We start from the raw sequence: 19,025 nt of genomic DNA on the forward strand, positions 1-19,025 counted from the left end.
AATATCCCACCTTGATGGTTAAATGGTATGTTTCAACCTGGGCCAGGGGCTGCCCACAGAGGGGTCAGACACTGCCCTGGGCGTGTCTGGGGGGGGGGAGGTTTCTGGCAGAGACTGACACCTGAATGAGTAAAGCAATGTGCCCTCCTAAGGGGTGGGCCTCCTTCAGTTAACTGAAGACCTGAATAAAACAAAAAGGCTGCGTAAAGAGAACTCCTCTTCCAGACCACCTTGAGCTGGGACATTGATCTTTTCCTGCTGCTAAACTCATTTGAAACATTGACTCTTTCTGGGTCTCGAGTTTGCTAGTTTTTGGACCAGAACTAACACCATTGGCTCTCCTGGGTCTGCAGCTTGCTGGCTGCAGATCTTGGGACTTCTCCGCCTTCATAACTGCATGAGCCAATTGCTATCATCTCTTAAAATCTCTCCCCTTCCCTACCCCAGGTGTGCGTGCGTGCGTGCGAGTGTGTGTGTGTGTTACTAGTTCTGTTCTCTAGAGGACTCTAATACAAGCACCATTATTCACTTTTTAAAAAACTCACCAAGTTCAAGAAGACCCCCCCTTATCAGATGGAAAATTTATATGCTTAGTTTTTATTTTATTTCCTTTAACTCTTCTACTGAGTCCACTTCCCCACAGAACTGTATCCCAATGTAGTATGTGTTTGTGTTGGAAAGTCTTTTACTGTTTACACACAACCATACTTATTTGACAAGAGAATATTTCAAATTGCTGCTCTGTTCTGTGCCCAGTGGAGCTTATACCGCCGCACGATACACTAGAGCAGTATCTGGGAAGGATTAGAGAGAGTCCTTTCTTTGATAAAATGGGAAAGATTAATTATGAATGGAAAGGTGAAAAATAAGACTAAGCATATAGTCCAGACTTTGGGATGCCTTCAAAACCTTCCGTACTTTGTTAAGCGTTTGGCTATATCCCAGGAATGCCAGTTTAAAGGCCCTGGAGAGGAGCACCCATTTGTCTGAGCACCACAGGATCTTCTGTGTGTAACTGTGGCCTGGCTGCTTGGTCCCCCAATGCTGCCTTTGGAAATAAGGAAGGCAGCCTGCCATTCATGCAAATGTGTTCGTTAGCAACTCAGCCATCTCTAAAGGATGCTACCCCCAGCTTTAATTTGACACTCGGCTAAGACACCAATGTGTCCTTAACTGGCCACACAGAATAGCTGCACTCTAGGCTTTATGAGTTTGGGAGTGATGCCACCTCAAGTTCAATGTCAATGAATAGTTCTCAAGACCTCAGCTGAGAAAAACAATACACAGGGAAGCCTGTTTGAAGGGCAAGTACTCCACCCACTCTTCAAACTGGAGCAGCAGGCAGTGGGGTACCTAAACAGAACCTTGAAGTTGTAAAGGAGCCTTTGACAAAATTTTGCTTTGAAGCAATGCTGTTAACACAAAAGGGTTTATGGAAGATCAGCCTTATAAAACTTGATGATTTTCATAACAAACACAGTGTACTCTTTATGGAGATTCCTGGGAGAAATTCTTGTCTGATGTTGGTGCCAAGAGTAGTTATAATCATCCCGAACAACTGGTTTCTCTTTATTCCTGCCAGTGTTTCCTTCCCCATCGGCTGATGGAGAGCTTACGGCCAAAACTGTGGCCCCTCCACCTTGTGCTCAGGTCATTCCGGCATGCAATTTAATTGTCTTCCTGGTTCCGTTTTGTTTACACCATTTCTTCCCTACTTTCTGATCTATTTTTACTCTCGTCAAATATTATGTATTTGTAGCAACACCCTAAATGCCTCTGGTGTGAGATTATACACACGTGAATACCTATATATGTACTTTGGTGCAGGATTCTCATGCTCCTTCCACATCCATCCACAGAGCTAATTCCCTTGAAAATACTGCCTGTTCTTTTCATAGCTGGAGTCATAAATATGCTATATACTGTCACATAAAACCAAGTTAGAACACCAAGTACAATCATTAGGTTCTCCAAAAGAAATTCAAAACTAAACAGAGTACAGGAGTATTTGATCCACAGAACAACAAAACAATAACAAGCCCTGGCCGGGTGGTTCAGTTGGTTGTAGGTTCAATTCCCGGTCAGGACACATACCTAGGTTGCAGGTTCAATCCCCAGTTGGGGCGCATATGAGAGGCGTCTCTCTCACATCGATGTTTCTCTCTCCTCTCTCTAAAAAATCAGTAAAGAAAACTATCACCAGGTGAGGATTAAAACAAAAATCAAAATCTGTTTCTAGGTTTTGATCAACCACCATTTTTTGAGGTCCTACTTTGTGCCAGACACTAAGCTAGATGTGAAGAATTAAAAGGAAAATAAGAACAGTTCATGATACAAAAAGACTAATACAGTCTGGAGGGAGGACAGAGAGGAGTTACATATGCATCTATGTCTGTATGTCTACATGTCTACATATACAGATACATTCATTCATACACATACGTGATGTTTCATTAACACTATGACATAAGTCTATATATAAGGTTATAAAAACAAGGGCCAGTTAATGCCACCTAAGGGGATAACAGAAGGAAGGTTTTTTATTGACTGCCATGGTTTAAGGGACTCCTTAATTCAATGAAGACTGTGCTTGTCTTACTGTAAGTACGGTTAACTGGAAAAAAACATGTCACACTATACCACTTCATCAGTATGGCCAAGAAGACATCCTCCAGGCCTATCCAGTTTTGATCTCTACTTGTCCCATACTGTGGGAACTTACCCAGTCCCCAGTGACTGGGGCAATTTGGGGCGTGCTTTTCATCCTCGGTTTTGCAGGGGAAATCTAAAATCTTATAAGCAGCCTAAAATCCTTCAAAAGGCAGGTCTGACAAAAGAGGTATCTGGCTGGGATCCATAAAATCTTTCATGAGCGCATTTTCAGTTTCATGACATAGCACAGAGCACGATTCACAGAAGCACACGTACAGCTCGGATGGACGGCACCGCATCACTCCAAGATAACTTCCAGAGATAAGGGCGCTGGCCTTGACTCGACTCTCTGGAACATTTTATAGCTTTTGCTAAAGGAAAAAAGTACCTAGGCTTTAGAAAGAACCTTTTCAGTTAAAAACACGTGGATAAGATGTTAGGTAATTTATAATTTTCAGCCACATTTAATTCATTTCACTCCCAGGATCCATGATCTGTGCGTCCTTCTCTGTCCCCTAGATTGTTCCTTTCCCATGTCAATCCAAATGGGCTGCCAACTTCTTATACTATCAAGGCCCTTAATTAGCATTTCCTGAAAAATTTTCAGGATGTAAAATTGCTTCAAGTTAAATTTAAGCATACTCTCTTTGTCCATTATATTGCTCAGGAAAGTAGACACCATAATATACTTCCAATTAACCCTATTTAACACAGCCTCTCAGAGTACGGGAATTGCCAGAATCCTCTATTGAATGATTTCACACATTTTAGGGTGGTTTACAAGTCCACACAGATACATGCCCAAGTTCATGGTGGCCCACTCTCCGGACTGACCGCGTTGACTGCTCCTGCTAAAGTGACCTCCCCAAGCTACTGTTTCCTCATTTCCCTTTAAGACTCTGTCTGTCTACTTAGTAGCAGTTATCTAATCTATACTTTCCCACTTGACTTCCTGGGCACATCCTCCAGCATCCTTTCAGCTCCAGGGTGGAGAGAGACGTGTGATCCTCCCACATCTCATGACCTCCAATGCCACCACCCTGGTCTACCATCACCGCTGCCCTGGATTTCCGCACCAGCCTCCTGACTGGTCCATTTGCACCCTCGCTTCCCACACCTGCCTTCCATGCAGCATCCAGCAAGATCCTTTCAAGATTGCTGGTCGAACTGTGAAACTCCTTTACTCAAAATACTGGCTTCTCACTCTGAGAAAACTCTAATTTCTACTATGACCTCTGGCTCCCAGCCTCCTCCTCTGTCACTCTGGCTTCTTGCTATTCCTTAATCATGCCAAGCACAGACTCTTCTCAGGGCCTTTGCACAGGCTGTTCCCGCTGCCTGGGCACCCTTTCCTGTGTGTCCCTGGCTCACACCCTCCCTGCCTCCCACACTCAGGGCTCTGCGCAGACAGCACCTTGCTGACAGGACTGCCCTGACCAGCCAACTCCACGCCGCTCTCCCTGTCTCCTTCGTTCGGCTTTGCTGCTCTTACAATTGCCTGGCATATCAGTTTATTTATCAACTTCTTTGTAAGTCTCCTCCTGCTTGAATGTAAGCTCTTTGGGAGCAGGGAGCATATTTATTTTACATACTACTGTATCCCTGGAGCCTAGACTAGAGCCTGGCCTTCAGGTAATTAAAATAAATAATTGCCAAATGAATGAAACTTACATAAGGCCCCTTTGTCATTCCTCATGTCTTATGAAAATCACCTCTCACTGGGCCCACTATTATAACCACACAACTATCCCTTATTGTATACACATGTCTTCCTAATTTGGATTGCATTGGGTTACCAGAGTGATGTTATCTGCAATCTGACCTTGTCTTCCTCCTGCTCAAAATTTTCTCCAGTGCCTAGAGAATACAGCAAAACCTCCTTTGTCTGTCATATTAAGCTTTTTGAGATCTGGCACATGACTGGCTAAGCCTCATCTCCTCCATCGTCCTGTAGACTAAGTTACTTGCAGCTCACTTATGCCCCAGTGTCTTTGCACCTGCTAGTTTCTCTGTCTGGAGCAGCCTCCCCTGCTTTGCATCTCATCTAAATGGCCTCAGCTCAGACACTACCTCTTCAGCGAGGCTGTCTCTACCCCAGGACAGCCTTAATCCCACCCCTTCCATGCCCCAACTCCACCTTGCACATATTTTTAAGATATCACACCACCTTATTGAATATTTATTTTCAGGTCAGCCTCACAGTAAGCAGCAAACCCCTTAAAGAAAGGGATCCTATCTTATTAGTATTCATATTCCTAATGTTTGGTCTACAATAAGTGCTCATTAATTGCCTCCTGAGTTAATTATAGACAAATTAATTAATAATAAGGCAATGTTACAGAACACTTGCAAAAGGATCTGAGCAACTAGTGCTCTGAATTTGGAAATGTGAGAAACATTGGTCGAATTCAATTGCAAATTTAAAAGAAATGTTTTTTAGCTAGACTGACAATTCAAAATATGGGGTTTTGAAGGAGTGATAAAAGAAATAAATGAGTCAATCACATCTACTCGTATAAATTTTCAAAATTTCTCCCCGTTATTCATTCATTCTCTGGTACTTAAAGAACACTCCTCTTCTTTCTCAATACTCCTGGAAATGTGTGAAGACTAGACAAGGACCAATCATAAAACCATTTTGAATAATTTATTTAAAGAAAAAATACTATCAGTGTGTGTGTGTGTGTGTGTGAGAGAGAGAGAGAGAGAGAAGAATACTTTAAAACACCACTGAGATTCATAAAAGATCTGAATCAACAGTAACATATATCTTGTTTGGGGATAGGTTGGGGCAATTTCATTCAAATATTCTCCCTAAATTAATCTATAAATTTAATTTAACCCTTCCCCTAAAACATGATTTTTTAAAGAACTAGATAATAGAAGATCCCAAAAAATCCTGAAACAGAAAAAAAAATAAATAAATAAATAAATAAATAAATAAATAAGAGAAGATGAGCCAAACCAGATACTGAAACACATAAAACTAGGAAGTCAACCCATTGTGGAGCTAGCCAACAAGTTGACAGCCAACGACACACAGCAGACTCTCCACAAACAGTTCTAACTGCGTGGCCGGATTTAATAGATGATGCTACCTTTTCAGGCAACCTTCATCCTGGTCCAAGTAAACATCATCTGGCTCAAGAATTACCACATCGCAGGCAAGGAACATTTGGATGGAACTGGGTAGTTATTGGGGGAAAATAAAACTGAATTTCTATTTCATTATTACACCAAAAATATGTGTGAACTAAAGACACAAACAAAAATAAAATAAAAAAATACAAAAAGAAACTGTGAAAGAATCAGTTTTATGTTCCCAGAAGGGGTTAGGCTTTTTTTTTTTTTTAATTTTTTATTACCCCAAATCCAGAAACTACAAAGGAAACCAATGACCACCTCAATTGTATGAAAACAAAAAAGTTCTTATGCTCAGAATATCACATATTATATCAAATGGCAAATGACAGATTTGGGGGGGGAAATCATAAGGAAATGTTAATTTCTTTAACTTATGAAAAGCTCCTAAAAATCAAAAAGGCCAACACTTAAATTTTACGGTGAGCTTGAAAAGGGCATGAACAGACTGTTCACAGAAGAGGAAAATGCAAAGTAAGCACATGAAAAGATGCTCAAATTAAACTTTTCACCTAGCAGACTAGCAAACATCAAAGGTTAGTGGGTTTAGCAGTGAGGACACGGGTATTCCCACTGCTGGTGGGAGTGGAAATTATCGCACTTCCATCAATTTGATAAGAACTATCAAAATTTTAAACCCACATGCCCTGTGACCAGGCACCCTACTTTCAGAAATCATACCTATACACTCACCGGCACACAGATAGTTCTCCCTAAGCAGCCTTCCCCCATCTACACCAATCCCACCCTCCGCTATTCTCTCCAGGAAACTGCAAGTCACGGTGCACCCGGGGAGACACCATCCCTAACCCCTTTCAAATATCAAAAAACTATAAAAATAAAAGTTAAAAAGAATTTTATCTTATTCGCTTCCATTTTGCTAAAGTTTTTTTTTCTTCTTTTCCTGCTAGAAAGTCATTTACTGTGTCTAGTAGGTCCCTCTTCCCATGGATCCCCACGGCCATGTGGTCCTTCAATGCCCTGTCCATACATCACTGTGAGCTGTGAGTCAGACTCACAATCCCAGTGAATTCCAAATTACAACGAGCATTTGAGAGGCTGATAACAAAAACTGTGAGATCCCTCCAAAAAGCGTCATCATCAAATCATTAATCAGAAACATGAAGAAGAAAAGCATGATCATAATTATTAAAGAAAAGTTCTGCTAAGCAAGTAAATACACACAGATGTATGAGAACTTCTCCAAATTCCTAATACCAGAGAGACAAATAGTGATGATAATAATGAGATAAACAGTGGCTGGGCAATGTAACCATCTTGAAGGCACCGAGCTAAGCACTTTCCATGTGCTATCTCACTGAACAGTCACAGCAACTCTACGAGGTAGGGACTGCCAGTTATCCCATTTTTATAACTGAGGACAATTATATACGTAGTGACTAAGTAACCTGCCCAAGGTCCAAAGGTAAGTAAGCGGCAAAGGCAGGATGGGAACTGGACTGTCTGCCCCAGAGCCCAGGCTAACCACCACCAGGAGATGTTTTCCTGTAAATCCTAATTCTTCTAGAAGCAAAGTAGAATGTATGGTTGAAAAGCTTGCTTGGGGTGCAATGAAACACTGATATTGCACTAAAGATCACAGAGAACAGAGAGTGGGAATCTGGGGGAATCCATGAATATTGCTCTTTGTTTCCAGGCATCATTTCTCACCCAGAAGTTCTGCATTAGGCAAAACCTGTTTTTGTAAATGTTGCTCATCGATGTACATATGTCTCTGGCTTTATCCTCTCGCCCTCCCCCTCTCGCTCCTTCCCAGATTGAAATTCCTGCTAAATTTCTTGTGTGTTCACCTTCTCATTCACCTTCACCTCCCTCTCCTACTGAGCTGTGCTTACTGGTGATGTCAACCGTGTCTCTGTCCCTCCCAGGGTCAGAGCTCCCTGCACTCAAGCCACCAGGCTGCCAGAACACCCCAACTTGCCCCCCTCAAACTCAAGCAAGAAACAGGTTATTTTCTCTCCAATGTTCTTCATCTAAATTCTGACAACTTTACTCTTGAGAAAGGTACTTATGAGCCTTGAAATCCACAGTACTTTTCCTTTACGTCAATTCAAGAACTAAATGCCTGTTTATAATTTTTGTTCCCAGTACTCCCAATTGTTTCAACAGCTGATCTTGTCTAGGGGAAACAACTCTCAACACTGTGGTTTATGATAGACTAGACAGACAGTAAGTATAATAACAGTGAGCTAAAAACAGTGAATGGAGAAAAGATCATTTTAACATAATGTGCAAGTTGGAATCGAAAGCGCAAATGTAAAGATAACAGTAGCAAAGACGTTTTTCATTTATTTTTATTTTTATTTTGTCTCCACAGTGCGTAAATCATCTGATATGCTCTGTATACACTAAGGTGCTGTCTGTGTGCTAATAGCTCCATGAAGGCAAGATGTTGACTGTTCTGTTCACTTTGCTGTATCTCCAGTGCCTAGAACTGAGCCTAGAGCAGAGTACGAACTCAGAAAGTTCTTGTTGAAAGAGTGAGTGAAGCTTGTTTCCTATCTCATCATCTCTTGCTCCATAAACAAACCCTACTTGCTTTCATGCTCTGGCCAAGATATCTTGAGATTTTCCTTGCAACTCCTCAGTTCTTTGAGGTTATTTCCAGGTTGAAGAGTCTTCTGATCGGATCCAATTCTGAGATGAACAAAACTTAACTGATTACTCCCTAAATACATGTTCCCTGATTTTTTTCAGGGGGAAAAAATGAGGGAAGAGGCACAACAGACATCATATATTAGGTATGAACTGAATGATCACAGATAGAAAACCCTAAGCCACTTTTCCTCTGCATGAAACTAGCCTGTGTGTGCATATTCCCAGTGGTTCATAAAATGAGTGTATTCCTTGTAAATAGCACGAAGTCAAAGAAAAAGACACATAACTAAGTTATAAGTAATAAAGCACCAAGGGGCCCTGGACAGTATATTAACAGACACTTCAGTTACATCCATCTCTCTCTAAGTCTAAACTGATTGATTTAGGTTAGATTTCCTGGCTTCATTTCCTTGTGATGACTTTGAATGTCAAAGCGTACCCTCAAGGGCAAAAGGGATGGTTGAGAAACAATCCCACACAGTTCTGTCTGAGCTACTGCCCTTCTTCCCTGCTGAATGCACACTTTTGATTTAATTAAACCCGAGGACAGACTCCAAACAAATTTCCATTTGGCTTTTTCTACACCATATTAAGTATCTTCCAACTTTCAGAAATAGACTGCCATTTAGATACCATTCCCATCTCCCCATCCTAAGATTCCTCACCTTCCCCTGCATCATCCACACCCCTTCTCTCAACCCCCCACTCACTCAACTCCCCCACCAAAGCCACCTCATTATTGACACCTTATCAAATCTCTCGGCTCTTGCTCAAGCCAGCCCTCTTTCTAGAATGCCCTTTCTTCTCTCTGCCTTACTTTAAATCAATGGCGTACCAGAACTCCTATCCATAACAGTCTGCATTGTAACCAGGTCATCTATACACTGAAAAAATACTTGCTAATTTGTGGCCTTTCGGAGGACAGAAATGATGGTACTACTTTTTTTTTTTTAATATGTAAATCATCTTTTATTTTTCTAATTATAGTTGGCATACAATATTATATTAGTTTCAGGTGTATACCTCAGTGATTATACATTATATAACTTACTAAACAGTCATCCCGATAAATCTTGTATCCATCTGACATTATACATAGTTATTAGAATATTACTGACTATATTCCCTATGCTGTACTTTACATCTCCATAACTGTCCTGTAACTACCAATTTGTACTCCTTAATCCCTTCACCTTTTTCACCAATCCCCCCAACTCCCCTCCTACCTGGAAACTGTCAAAATGTTCTCTATAACTCTTGTTTATTTCATTTTTATTCAATCCTTGATAAATATGTATTTTATTGCCATTTTATTGTTCATATTTTGAATGTTTTCTTCTTTTTCTTCTTAAAGAGGACCCTTTAACATTTCTTGTAATACTGGTTTGGTGATGATGAACTCCTTTAGCATTCTCTGGGAAGCTCTTTATGTCATTCAATCATAAATGATAGCTTTTCTGGGTAGTGTAATTTTAATTTTGGTCCTTGCCTTTCATCACTTTGAATATTTCTTGCTAATCCCTTCTGGATTGCAAAATTTTGGTTGAGATATCAGCTGAAAGTCTTATAGGAGCTCCCTTGTAGATAACTGTTTTTTTTCTTGTTGCTTTTAGGATATCTGTCTTTAACCTTTTACATTTTGGTTATCATGTGTCTTGGTGTGGGCTTCTCTGGGTTCATCTTGTTTGGAACTCTCTGCACTTCTGAACTTGTGGGTCTATTTCCTTCACCAGGGTAGAAAAGTTTTCTGTCATTATTTTTACAAATAAGTTGTTTTCAATTTCTTGCTCTCTGTCTTCTCCTTCTAGCACCCCCATGATGCAAATGTTGATACACTTGAATTTGTCCCAGGGGCTTCTTACACTATCCTCATATTTTTTTGGATCCTTTTTTCATTTTGCTGTTCTGCTTGGGTGTTTTTTGCTTCTTTATATTCCAAATCAGTAATTCGATTCTCAGCTTTATCTGCTCTACTTTTGAGTCCCTGTAAATTATTCTTCATTTCAGTAAAGGTAGCCTTCATTTCTGACTGGTTCTTTTTTATGCTTTTCATGTCCTTTTTTTATGTCATTGAAGTTCTGAGTTCATTGAGCATCCTTGTAAGTAGTGTTTTGAACTCTGCTTCTAGTAGATTGCTTGTCTCCACTTTCTTTAGTTCTTTTTCTGGAGTTCTGTTCTGTTCTTTCATTTGGAACATGTTTCTTTGTCTCCTCATTTTGGCAGCCTCTGTGTTTGTTTTTATGTATTAAGTAAGCTGTGACACCCCCTGGGATCAGTAGAGTGGCCTTATGTAGTAGATGCTCTGTAGGGACCAGTGGCACAGCTTCCCAGATCACCTGAGCTGAGCACTGAAGGTGTACCCCTCCCCCCCATATGGGCTGTGTTCACCCTCCTGTTGTAGTTGAGCCTTGATTGCTATTGGCATATCAGTGGGAGAGGTTTATCCTCAGGTGGATCTGCTGCAAAGACTGGCTATAATCACTGACCACCGTGGAAGATCATCTATGCAGGGGCTCACCCCACAGAGCATGACTTACTTCAGCGGGGTTCTGGTGCCTGCTGAGTCCACCCCTTAAGTGTGTTGCTTGTGGAGGTGGTTGGGGGATGCTTTGATGTGGTTTGAAGCTGTCTACTGGGTGCACTGGCCCTAGGGACTCCCAGCAGGTACAGCCCAAGATCAGCCGCTGCCTGTGTTCTGCCCAGAGCCACCCGGCATGAGCTACAAATAGATCTGCAGATGGTTACTTGTGCTGGGTTTGGAGGTACCCAGGTGAGGCCAAGCTGTGAACCAAGGCTGGTTGCTGCTAGTGCCAGGCCTGGGGCCACTTAGCAATAGGTACAAGGCATGCTGAGACCAGATGCTGCTTGCTTGAGAGATCTTAGGAAAGTCTGAAGCATGAGCCAAGATAGGCCATTCATATGGGAATGCCACTGAAAACAGGGTGCGCAAGTTCAGTGGGGCAGGCTCTCTGGGAGTCACCAGGGGAGGGACACAGTGTGAGCCAGGTTGATGGGGACTCAGATATGGTGCTCATCTACCAGCTCTGAGTGGAACGGGCGGTGGGGTCTCAGAAAAGGAACAACGGCCTCTGCCAGCACTTTTGTCTCACACAAAGCTTCCCCCACAGCTCTCACCCTGATACCAGACAACTCAGTTCCTCCCCATGTGTCCCTGGTGCCCTTCAAGCTGCTGCCCCAGGGCTGGAGCTCAGAGGGGAGTCCTGAGAGGTTTGTGTATGGGCTCTTCAGGAGGAGCTCCCTGGGACTCTAGAGGTGTCTGTCTCCCTCAGCCACAATCCCCACTGGTTTTTACAGCCAAAAGTTATAGGGACTTCTTTTCCTGGCACTAGAACCCTGGGGCTGGGGGCCCCAGTGTGGGGCTTGGAACCCCTGACTCCTCCAGGGGGATCTCCATAGTCGAGATATCCCTCCCAATTTCTATCCACCACATGTGGATGTGGGACCAGCCAATTCCGCCCCTCCTACCAGACTCAATGTGGCTTCTTCTTTAAATCCCTAGATGGAGGACTTTCATTAGCTAGATTGCAAGCACTTCTGAATGATGGTTGTTCTGTAGTTTAGTTATAATTTTGATGTGATTGTGGGAGGAGGCGAGTACCACATTACTTATGCTGCCATCTTGATTGAAAGTCTACTTTTTTAAATTTTTTAATCTTCCATTCCTGGGGACCTAACACAATGCTTTGCTTAGAGAGGACACTTAATAAATTCTTATTATTTACTCTATTGAAACTCATTTGGAGGCAGAGACATTTACTGAGGTTTTACATAGAATTTCTAATGGCTGCCAATCTCTTTATCCTTCATATAGTCACACTGTTTTTGAAAAATTCAGTTGTCCACATAGAGCAGCAGTCACCAATACCAGCACCATTGGTTTTATATAGTCATTCCTAATCCTCATGTTCAAGAATTATTGGGTATCTGCTATAGCAGTCACCAAACTAGACCTTGCGGTACAAAGATAAAAATAAAGTCCCTGTCTTCAAGAAACAAAATACCTATTTGGGAGAGCAAACTAAGTAGACAAATAATTACAAGATAGTCTACAAAGTCCTATGAGATCTTTGTACTAAGGAATGTAAGAGGACAGACATGGTCTGCCCAGCTCAGCTTTGCAGAAAAGGGTCACACAAAGATGGTAAGTGACAAAAAGCTTCCGTGGGAGGTAGATGAACTTACCCAGGCAGAAGAGACATTATGGGCGAAGGCACTAAGGAAAGTGAGCTGCATATTTCTGAGCACTGCAAATGCTTGTGGCATATCCCAGGGGAGTGGCAGAACGAGAGGCAGAACGAGAAAGCAAGGACTGTACGTTAGGATGGCTCAGGACGCTTGGCCAAGGACCTTGGTCTTTCACCTGCGGTCTGTTCCGCAGCCACTGCTATCCAGACTATCAACTGAGAATTCCAGGCCACAGGTTTGAGGAAAGAAAAGAACTGTCACTTCTTGAATCACAACAATAGTACAAACAAGCTAAGCGAATTAATTTCTTTTGTTCAGTCAGGTAACAAAATCAGGAGCTAAAAATACTGTGTTGGGAAACTGTAAGAAATATGTTGCAATGACAGCAAAGGTGTCTTTTTATCAGAGGGACTTCTCCGTGGAATAATCATGGCAAGAACTGCCCAAGCAAACTGTTTTTTGACTGGATTCTTTGAGACACCATGTGAAACAGTAAGCAGATCACTGGCTGAGAATCAAAAGACGATCAACTCCATGAAGCATAACTAGATTCTGAACTTCCTCAGACCAGTGGCCACATCCAGCTGTCTCACCACTGATTTCAACTGCTTGGCATTAGGGGGGACACAACAGGTGCTCGATAAGTATTACATGAATGAATGGATGCAGGAATGAATCCATAAGCATCACCCCCCCCCACCCCTGCAAAACAGAAATAAGTACTAAACTAAATAGTTGAAGCACAGGGGGGAATTAAGCATAGTGGTTGTAAAATTCTTAAGATGTTCATAAGAAAAGCAGAATTTCAATATAAAAAATGCATTTCCACACAAGCATGAACAAATTACCATAAACATTTGCTTGACGTGATTCACTCTGACTGGTACAGCCACGTAATCTGCATGAAATGAACCCAGAAATAATGGACCCTAGTGAGTTAGATGCCACAAAGCAGTTCTGTGAGCGATGAATAACGACATAGTGTCAGCTGTGTTTCGTGGAAGGGTCCCACACCAGGAATGAAACCGGGGTCTGAATCAATCCATGAACATTGTACTAAACTGTCCTGCCCAGGTGCTAACCAGGTCTCCAACCCTGAGGAGGGCAATTAATGTCCATTGGCCTCAGCTTCCTTATCGAGGACATAAGAGAATAGGTAAGATGTTCCACACGGTCCCTTTCGATGGTAAGGAGAGACGTTTCGAGACGTCCCAGGGACAGCAGGTAATTGTCATATACATAAGAGCCCTGTCCACAAAAGTTCACCATTATCACACTTTTCTGAGTAACCCTGATACTCATGTCTCTGTCACAGTTCTGTGGGTTTTGTAGGGTCAAAGGAAGGTATAGCCCATCCCCTCCAGGATGAGTCAACTGCCTTAGAAACTACCACCCACTGGTAAAAATTAGAGGTAAAATAATAATTCATAATTTTTAATGGTTGGGAAAGCCCGCTGAGATCATCTGTCCCAAGCCCAGTGTAGAAGACGAGTTTGAGTCTTACAGCCTGTTAGTGGCTAGAGCTGGACTGGAACCCGGGTCCTGAAGCCATGCTGCTGGGACTGGCTGTGGTCTCCAGTAACCTCCACTCGTTCCCTCCCGGCCACTCCCAGGGGGTCCCCAGTGGGAAACCAGCTGGGAACATGTAAGTAAGTGAATTCCCGCTGTATGACAATATGTCTGCTTTCTATAAGAACGGCTGTTGGCTCACACAAGCCAAAGGGTCACTAAGCAGATGCCTAATGAAGGGTCAAGATTTCCATTCGAGGAAAAGCCCTCAAAACCTGTCACTACGTGTTTTTAACAATCTCTCAGCTCTTCAGACCTAAGAACCAATGGTATTTCTAGAGAATTAAATGCTAAATATACAGAAAAATTTTCCCCTTTCATCTTGCATTATTTTGGGGCTGTGATTTGGTTCTCCTCCAACATTCTGCCACCTCCCTGTACCACCCAAGAGATAGAACTTGCAACATAAACATTTATGACAGTCTGGCTAGGTTATTATACTACTGAGGACATGATTTTTTTTTTCTGCAAAGCTGATCTAATGACTATAGTCCTAAACTAATTCAGTAAGGAAGCACAGATCAAAATTCAGTATTCAACACAGCTCACGAAGCATTTCTCCTATGTTATACAATCTGTCTAAGTTGCCAACTGAATAGCAAGTTCCTTTCAAGGGAGATCACCATAGCTGGTGTTAGAAGTGGTTTCGAATCTCTGTTAAAGAATGGTCCTCCCTCTAAGCAGCTTTATGTGGGAGATGTACATTACTCATTTTACTCTATAAAAAAAAAAGGCTCATGGAGAAATGGTAAAGGGAATATATTGGCTTAATTGCATTGGGAAAGCAACAGAAAAATTCAGCCAACATCCTTATTGATACCATGCATTCAATTCCCAGAGAAAGGTTGTATCACATAATCAAACAATTTTACTTGGTATCACCCATAAACGCCCCCTCTTAACACAAAGACCTTTTAAATGGTAAACATGTCAGGATTTAAAGGCAGTCCAACCTAAACAGTCCCAGAATATCATTAATTAAAATGCAAAATTGATTCTATTTCTGGTCCTGGTAATCAACTATGGAAAACAGTTTCAATAGCAAGAATGTCTGCAGAAGCATGAGGTGATAGTTATATTAATGGGAGCGATCTCTTCGTTCAGTTAAATGATTGCAGGTTGAACACTGGAGATTGGTTACTAAAAGAGAAGCCATAACCAACGCTTCATTAATCGTCACACAACTTTCACTGTCTGAGTTTATATGTGTACCCACATGTGTGTTCACGTACAGAAACAGATGTAAAGCAAAAGAGGGAAAGAGAGGAAGCAGAACGAGAGAGGATAACAATGGAAAGCACTGACTCACAATATAAGCTGCAGGTTTCAAATGAAAACACCACCAAAAAGAAACAGAGTAATAAGAGAACTGTTTCAATGATAGCTGTAATTAAGAAATGTGCAAAGTGAATAATTGCATCGACACCAATCGCAGTGATTCTAGACCCATTTCAAATAAGTTCAACCGGCTAGGGTTGCAAGCAAACTCAGCTGCAAGGCACAGCAGCTAAATTAGCAACACAAATAAAATGTTGCAGTGACTTCATCACACCAAGAAGCTAATGGTTCTATTCAGCACTGCTTTTATCAATTTTTCCTGCAGTAGTCTTCTTTGCTGCCTTTGGAGACCCTGCAAAGAAATTAACATGAGACCATGTCCTGAAACAAGCAAAGGTTGAAGGATGCACTCTCCCAATTCAAAGAAATTCCCAAAGGTGTTATCTGCAGGAGGGGTGAGGGAAGTGGGAAAACCCCTACCAAAAAAAACAAAAACAAAAAACAAACACCCTCTTTAGCTAGAGGATAGAAAATGCTAAACAGTATCTCAGGAATTTTTCTTCTATTCTCTAAGTGGGCATGCTGCAATTATTAAAAATATGAACATATAATAGTCACAAATAAACAGAACATTTATGTATATGCTTCTGCGTGTGTGTGTGTGAGTGTATACAAATTACATATATATACATATATATGTGTGTGTGTATATATATATATATATATAAATGTGCAATTCTGATTGCATAGATAAACATTGTTCAGCAAAATAAAGAAAGCCTAGGGAACTAATCTCATAGCTTAAATTGCTACTAATTGAAATAAAGTCATTTCTAGACGCATCCTAAACCGCCCGCAGTATGAAATACAGCGTCTATTTCCATGACACCCAAGTTGATGAATACTTCAAGTTGAGTTGCCAGGCACCTTATCAAAAATTCTTGCAATTGGACAAAAATAATAATAGTGATAATAAGCAAAGCAAGAAAACACCGTTACGGATGAAAGAAAACAACTGAACATTAAAGAATCATCGGAAGAGCAGAGAAGTCAGCCAGGGAAAGCACTGTCTTGCTGCGGATCCTAATTGAGGTAGGAAACAGTGGATATTAGAAGAGCTCATCTAAACAATGCTGAAAGTAATTGAAACATTACTTAAGAATTCAGAGGCTACAATCTGCAAGGATCTTAATGTGTTCCTGTTGCTGTCAACCCATCGCGGTTTTACTCCGCAACCGGACTATCACTTAAATTAAGAAGAGCAGGAATTTCTAGATAGGTATGCTTTCATACATGCAAAAAAACCCTCCACCAAACATAAAACACCAATTCGGACCAGGGAACACAATAAAAGCATATGCCTGATGTTACCACCAACTATTTTAGGAAAAATCCACACAGACAGTGGAAAGCAAAGTGGGGAGAGTGGGCAGAGCAGTAAGGAACTTCGCATTCCAAACTCCTTGTCCACAGGGGGAGAGCCCAGAAATCCCACTCCATGGTGTCTTTATTACCCCCCCAAAAAACACATGCATTAGTACACTGTCTTACAAACCAGAGTCTGAATTCCATGCTGGGAAGATTCCTTAGACTAAAATGGACCAGAATTATACCCCACAAAATCAAGTAAGACAACCCACCTCCAGCCCCAGACTAGAAATAAAACTAAGCAGAATTGCAAATGTGATGTTTATTCTTTGGGATACTGCATTGACCAAAATAATTCAACACACCTGCTACCCCAAAACTAAAAAAAAATAAAAAGAGGAAGAAGAAAATTTTCCTGTGGAGAAAGACTCCTTGGCTCACAGGTGCCACAAGGTGAGAACTATACCAAAACGTTCTTGGACCTGAAGTTGTGCTACCTCTGCAGCAAGCCTGGGAGCCCAGGGAGACATCAGAACACTATTCGAAGAGTGATGCCCTGGAATAAACAAGCAGCCTGTCAATGCTGCAACATGCGTGTTCCTCCTTGGAAACCTGCTTATGTTCTCTCAGAAAAGTCTCACCATTCTAATAGCCTCAAAGCATTTTATCTCCCAGCGGGAGGGTGAAACTCAAAAATGTTTTGTCAACTCAAAAAGGTTCCTATTGTCACTGACACGTCGCCCTCTGTAGAGGATGTAAAAATATGGTTTGCAGAACAGGCACCCGGAGACTCAAAGGGAAAGCAGCAATGAGGTCATGCAGTTTACCCCGCGGGCCAGGGCAGGATTCCTCCTGCCGCCAATGTTACTGCCCAAGTTGCTAAACCCACAAGATCCGGGGCCATCCTGGACCCACCAGCAGGTGCATAAAGCACCCCTACTCACAGCAGACTCTGACATAACTCATGCATGCGCTCGTCTTCACCCCGAAAGGTGGAACAGTTTGCTCCTCGGGCGGATCAGCCAAGAGAGTGCCCCTCAGCATGCCAAGAATTCATCCTGCCCAGATTTGTCAGTCACCCTCCACAGATCCCTTGCACACTGCTGCAGTTCACCATCCTGAACACATTTCCCTGGCTGCCGCTTCAAGGACAAAGAGAGAGTGCTTATGTTTCCATCACAGCCGAGGAGCTCGGGTTTATGGCAAAAAAAAAAAAACAAATTAAAATAAAGAGACAGGCAGCCCGGACAAATGCCTCCTGGTGTTTTAGTGAGCTCCCCGGACATGGATGCATGTAAACAGAAGCAACGCAGAGAGAAGGTCACTGAGCTGAGCTGGGAAGAGCAAGGAGAGAGCCTTCGGTTCACTGCAGCAGACCAGCTCAGACAAGGCAAGTACTTACCATAAAAATAGAAAGAGTCAGCAGAAGGAGAAGGGATCCCTCCTGGGCGGCTCAGGCAGGAAGAAATCCGCTGTGAAGCTCCAGGCAGGGCTGGGGAGGCCGCCCGCGAAGTGATGAAAGGCGATTAAACCACCACACACAAGTCCTTTCAGCCTCCCTTGGGCCCGCATACAGTTGTCTGTGCTGTGAAACCCCCGAGAAGTCAGGAACAGGACTCTCCCAGAGCGCGCTGGAGCGAAGGCAGCCGGTGCATTTCACCAGCCTCAGAGCATCACGCCCAGGACTCGTCCTCCCCCGGGTGCAGGGGCGGCAAGGTCTGGGGAGGCTGAGCACCAGGCTGGGGTCAGGACGGCAGAAGCAGAGCCTCTTTGGAGTGGAAGGAACTGCCAGCGAGAATATCAGTATTCCACATCAGTTATTGCCAGCAACCAATCAGCCCAGCCAGGGGGCCGTGTCAGTGCCCAGGAGAGCAGCTGATGACAGCCGGTTCTGAGGGAGGCAGAACAGCCCCCTGCCTCCGCAGAAGTTTGGGAAGACCGGCATTTTACCTTCCCCTCCATTGCTGATAGCATCTACTTGCTACGAAAAACCAGAGCCAAAGCCCCACAGTTACACCAGCCACTCAGGAAGTTTCCTACACATCCACACCTCCCTGTGAGAAACTGACTTGAAACCCCTCACATGATATCTGATGGCATCTCACAGACCAGGCAGCCCTGCTTCTGCCCAGAGAGGTCACCATGAGGACAGCAATGGCACTTGGGACAGAAGCTTCTTTATGCCAAGGCGC

At 42.7% G+C, this 19,025-nt stretch overlaps 1 protein-coding gene across 1 annotated transcript in view; it reads right to left on the reverse strand.

Moving 5' to 3' along the window:
- ANO4 (anoctamin 4) overlaps window positions 1–18,477 on the reverse strand; it is a 289,216-nt gene extending 270,739 nt beyond the window's left edge. The window contains exon 1 of the mRNA XM_036251806.1: window positions 18,236–18,477. The gene's annotated coding sequence lies outside the window, so the exon portion shown is untranslated. The remainder of the gene's footprint in view (window positions 1–18,235) is intronic.
- Between the last annotated feature and the right edge of the window lie 548 nt (window positions 18,478–19,025).

Source organism: Molossus molossus, unplaced genomic scaffold (genome assembly GCF_014108415.1).
Source record: "Molossus molossus isolate mMolMol1 unplaced genomic scaffold, mMolMol1.p scaffold_m16_p_10, whole genome shotgun sequence".
Lineage (NCBI taxonomy): Eukaryota > Metazoa > Chordata > Mammalia > Chiroptera > Molossidae > Molossus > Molossus molossus.